This window comes from Chrysoperla carnea, chromosome 2, assembly GCF_905475395.1.
Source record: "Chrysoperla carnea chromosome 2, inChrCarn1.1, whole genome shotgun sequence".
NCBI lineage: Eukaryota > Metazoa > Arthropoda > Insecta > Neuroptera > Chrysopidae > Chrysoperla > Chrysoperla carnea.
In genome coordinates, this window is record NC_058338.1 from 65,422,274 (window position 1) to 65,428,273 (window position 6,000).

Sequence of the window (6,000 nt, forward strand, 5' to 3'; positions counted from 1 at the left end):
ATTAGGTACAAGAACTTTTGAATAAGAATGAGTAATACAAGAAACAACACCTCGAACTACACAAGCAATCACGAGAATGTTGAGATGTTGTCTTTGGAACGAGTTCAAAAAACCATTTATTTCCCAAGTTGGACAAAGAGAGACGATGACAAACAAGACACCACAAGTATGACATTCTCGTGCTTCCCTCGATTTTGCGCTACTTTGCGAAAGTGAGGAGGAGGACATAAAAAGTTACAAATCAAGCTAACAAAACAGTATTAAAAACAAAACTTTGTAAACGGAAATAAAATCTTTATAAATACAAAATGCAAATTTTTTTTAAGATCACTTAATTCATAATTTCTTAATTAATTAAAAATAATATTCGTTAAATTAATATATAAATTATTTTAGCTTAGATATTCGATTAATTTTAAATAAGCACTTCCATTTCAAGGGTAATGATTTCTAAACAATCCGTTTATTTAGGTAAATATTCGTGTAAATTGTGGGAATATTTAAATTAATAACAATTTCATCGTCACGGATTGGTTAAAATTAATTGCTTAAATTATGATTTTGTATAATATTATAATTTTTATCTGTGAACAAAATCTGAAATAAAAATATGCCTTAATTTAATCTCAAGAAATGATTCTTTTTTACTTAAAACCCAAACTTTCAAATATTCAACAGTTATTATATATTTTTTTAGTTCATACAAAAATTTAAGTTATTTAAAAATTTAGAGGGTAGAATTTTTTAAATTTTGAATATTCTAATATTGCCCTTGGAATATAAATTATTAATTTTATATAATATTTACTTCTTTCGTATAATTGGGACCATGTCTAAAGTTTGATATAAATGTCTCTGTATACATACATTTTTTGAAGAATTTTTTCTATATATTCATACATATCATTAAAATTTATTAAAATTTAACGTCTTCACATGAGGTATGAGTTTTGATGAAAATTCTTTATCACATGCAATATAAAACAAATCAACTACCATTAAATTTCAGTGCCACTATTTTGAGATATTTTAATAATGTTTTCAAGAAGAAACGAGTAATCGAACGAAAACGAAAATTATTTTAGTTTTATTATGGTCTCGTGAACTTTTAGTCTCGTTCTTTCCTGAACTAACAAAAAGCTAATAACTTTCCAAAGGCTGCTGAGCATTTTCAAGCATATCAGTTCAATATATCACAACTAACCCAATCTTCGAAATTTAGGCAGAACTTTGAAATTTTACCACACTTTATATTCTAGGATATGGCACATAAAAAAGTCATCAATCCTAACTTTCTGCCGCGTAATAAATAAGCTCCTGAGTCGATGTGGAGTATTTCCTCTCATAGGACATATATATGGCAGATCGGTCACTTTCGAGACATAGAGGGGTGTAGAAATCTTTGGAAAAAAGTGGACCCGAACCGTCTGGAAGCAATGATAAGACAAATGATCCATTTTTTATAAATCAGAAAAAATAGTGGCCCACAAAATTTTATGGCGTTTTCCGAGGGGATAGGGTTGAAGTATGGTGAGAAAAGACAATAGTAGGGGAAGAGGGAAATGACTGCCAATATTGTGTAACGCTTGTGTGGTCGTTATTGAAGTTATTTGGCAAACGGTAGTAATTTTTTTTTAGTTTTTACTTTGTTTTACAACAGTTTTCGGGAATTTCTCAAACGTTTGATTTCAAATTACAGTCACACTGCAAGTCAGCGATGTCTGCCACTATTTTTCTATAAAAATATACATTGTAACAAAATTTTCCAATATATTTATTTAAAAACTAACGAATAACGATTGCAATTTGTGAGAATTTTATTAAAAATTTTTATGAAAAATGATGGGAATTAATTACTATCGGAAATGCTATCATTATATTATGACTAAAAACCTATCAATAATTTATTTATATTTTACCTAAAAAGCAACTAAAAAAACCTAGCATTAACACATATTGGTATAACACGTGTTTCATAGTGAAAAAAACGTTTTTATTTCTCCCGAATATATACGTAAGGACCATATTTTAAAACAATTAATGTGTATAAACATATATAAAATTGTATGGGAAACAGGTGTATATATATATATATTATTGTTATTTGTTTCAATTTTAAATGTGTTAAAATAATTTCATAAAAATCTAATTTGAACAATCACATTACCTCTGTATACAAGCCATTTTTAAACATAGATATTGTATAGAAATAGGGAATATTCATGAAATTTAAATTTGGTTCAAATATTTTTTTCCCGTAACTTTATTGACTGGACAATTCAACTAAATCATTATTTTAGTAATTAATTACTTAAAATTAATTAATAAAAGTACAAATTCAATGAGAAAAATTCAAAATTTCTAAAACGGGAAATTCCAATTTTTAAACGGACGTGACGTCATAGTACTGGCTTGTCAAATTTGTTGACATACTGAATGACAATAATTACTTACATTTTGTATAATATTACCAAGTATTACATTTAATTCTATTAATCTACGGCTTTTTATTAGAAAACTTAATGATAACGAGTGTAAATTCTGTGTTGTAAATAGTAAAAATACTGCGTTTAGATATCTCAAAATTATATTGTATTTTAAATATTTTTTTTACACTTTTAAGCAGTATTTATATCTTTTACTATGTTATAACGGTGTTAGCAATGAATTAAAAATATTAAAAAAATACATGAATATTCTCTACTGATAGGCTTTTCAAAGTTTACATATAAAAATAAGAAACCTTAATTATTATTAATATTCAAGGGATAGTCATTTCAAATTTTGAAGAATTTTAAAATACTGAGCAATAAACGATTTAAAATTTTATATTTTGAAAACACTTTTAAAATATGCAAAATAAAGTTGTACAAATATTCAAGTTGGCGATCACTTGGACTTGAGAAATAGCGAAAAATTCGCGTAGTCAAAAAATCGATCATCTCTTCCGCTAAAGAAAAATCATGATTTATATACTTATCAAAATGAAGACTTCAAAACATTGGCCCTAAATAGACGTTTGATGATTTTGAATGCCGTAGGATATAAGTTGAATGTTTTTCATCCTAGAAATATTGTATTAAGAAACTAATCAATTGAGTTTTAACATCAAAAGAAACGTTAAAGTTCACTTATAATCTAGCCAATAACATTTTTTTAGGCAATACAACAATATATTTCGCCTGACCTACCTAAAATTTTTTATCATTTTTTATCTCTTGTACATTCTGCTTAGAATCGTTTCCAAATTTTGCTATGCGATATTTCAAAACGGTTGATAAAGAAAAATAGAACTTAACTGATCACATTTCAGATAACATGTCAAATTTTCATATACATCGATAAACGATAACTATTTCGATTTTCCCCTGTTTGATAATGAGTTGGTTGGGTCTAGTGACAGCCAACGTGGGAGAAATTTGTGTCAAAGGACCCATTTTGTACATGGAAGTAAAAAAAAAACTTCACCTATTAAACCTCTAATAATGTTTAACAATTATTTTTATACAAATGTGCAGTAGGCACATAGATATATACACGTGTCTTTGTTTTTCACACCAAACAGTAATGACAAAAAAACGTTATGGTAGTTTTTATCGTTTAATTATTAATTAATTAATATAATTTTTTGGTATTTATTTAATTAACAGTCTAATAAAAGGGATATATTTATAAATATTTATGTTTTTTAGGCAAGTGTTTCTATATTTTTCTTTTAGCTTACATAATAATGTTTAAAATTATTTTTAACATTTAGATGCATCACCCAAGATCGAGAAATACGAATGAAATGTCATTGATTATCCAAGGAATGAAATCTAATTATTTCATAGTTTTTAATTCTTTCGAAAATATTATCAATAATATAAATATATAGTGTAGATTATATTTAAATAAGCCTGATTGGAACAAAATAACTATTATTTAGAAACACGTTTCGAAATTATTTCTTCTTCAGGTAATAATATATATACAAATAAATTATTAGAAACTGAAAAAGAAATAATAGATATTATCAATGTAAAAGTAAGCATGTTTGTTTGTTTGTTTGTTAGTTTGCTTGTTGCGCTTTTACGCTAAAACTAGCGAATAGTTTTTGATGAAACTGTACAGCAATATAGCTCATACTTAAGAATAACACATGAGATATAATTTATAAACATATATTAATAAAAAAATAAAAAATTTAAAAATTAATTTAATTTGACATTACCATAAATTACAGATTTCTGTAAAAATAGTCATTTGACTTTATCATAAATTAAAGATTTCTGTAAAAATAGTCAATATAAAATATTTCACGGTCATCTTTTCTGATACTCAATGAACAATTACGAGTATTATACATTTAAAAAAATAGAAAACCTTACATATATTTTACCTGTGTAAAACAATTCTTACCATTATTTCGAGTGTTATAGAAAGAGGATAAGCGAGAGCAATCTTTACTTTTAAACCCATCGAAGCGGGTGGGTATCTATCACTCTAGTAATAGATATTTCGAAACGTTTTATTTGAATATTATTTGAAATTAAAAACTGACACAAATCTAAAGTACATACAGGTATTATGACTACAAATAGAGACTAGGCTGGACTTCAAAAATAATTTTTGACATTCTCAAAGAAACCACCCGGACACAAATCATCTTCACCGCAAAAGATTGTGAATCGTCCCTGGACCAAATAAATGCCTTACTATTAAAAGACTATTCTCTGTTCCCGAAATAATAGCCCGGAAACGATTTTTTAAAAATAAGAAAATTTTTCACCTGTAATTCATATACATAGAGTTTCAAACTAAAAAGACAAAAACATTTTTATCTTTAACCCCAATAATCTCTAGAAAGTATACTGATTATTCATTAGGATTTAGAGCTTTGGCTATATATCGATCAAAGAGCTTTTTCAATCAGCTATTATTACAAAAAAAGTCCAATTCATTATGAAAGTTATGTATTAGTCAAAAACAGTAAATAGTTTTTTGAAGTGTTTGTTGTTAAATAACCTTGAATTCTAAATAGGTAACAAAAATTTTAGACCATCATCAATCTTTAAAGTTTATAAACAAAAAACAAGTTATTTATAAACAAAATTTTGTATTTAAAAATAAAGACGAAAACTTTTTAAAGTAAAGCTATGTACTTTAAAGAACACATCAAAATTACCAAATCTTTCATAACACTTCAAAAACCAAAAAGAAAATTTTACGCAAGTTCTAAACATTATTACCTGTCTATATATATCGAATGAATGAAAATTATTGAAGCAACATGTGGTTTTCTTAGAAAAGTTTCCAATTTAAAATCAATAAACACTTTTGATATTTAATCCAATAATCTGTGCTAAAAATATCCATATTGTGATAATGTTTACAAATGTCCAAAAAACACACTAATTTTCACTTTGAACGCACCAAAGAAAATTTCACAAAATGAAAATTGAATAATGTCAACACTGAATTTTCACTATTTTGTCATTATATTACACACAACATTGACAGTTATAAAATTTTAAAATAGAAGAAAAAAAATGTATAATAAAATGTTTGGCGCTATTTACATAAGGAGTATTTTTTTTTTAGTGTGGCAGACAAACTTATTTTTGATGGCTGGTAGTACAAGTTCTTTTACATATCACATCAGACGTTGTACTGCCATAAGTTGATCCGTAGGAGGCCCTCTTACCTGGCGGATCACCACCCTACCTTAGGGTTTCTATATATTCAGGTATATGTAATATTAAATTATTACCCCCTCTTCATTTATAGTTAGATGCATACAACGTGGACCTTTATATTGTATACATTAGCTTAGAACTGTCAAATACGCATGTTGTCAAACACACACAATTGTATTTGTATATCCAAAAAAAAAATCCTGTTATACCCTATATATGAAATATACATCAAGGTATACCAATTTTGGACTCAAATTTGTAACGCTTAGAAATATTGACGAACGTACAAAATTTTGGTATAGATGTTCATACAATCAACTTA

General features: G+C 26.5%; 1 protein-coding gene across 1 annotated transcript in view; it reads right to left on the reverse strand.

The window, feature by feature from the left end:
* Positions 1 to 5,303, reverse strand: part of LOC123292844 — a gene marked incomplete at its 3' end in the record, with an annotated part of 140,590 nt that extends 135,287 nt beyond the window's left edge. The window contains exon 1 of the mRNA XM_044873557.1: positions 5,232 to 5,303. The remainder of the gene's footprint in view (positions 1 to 5,231) is intronic.
* Positions 5,304 to 6,000: the final 697 nt, after the last annotated feature.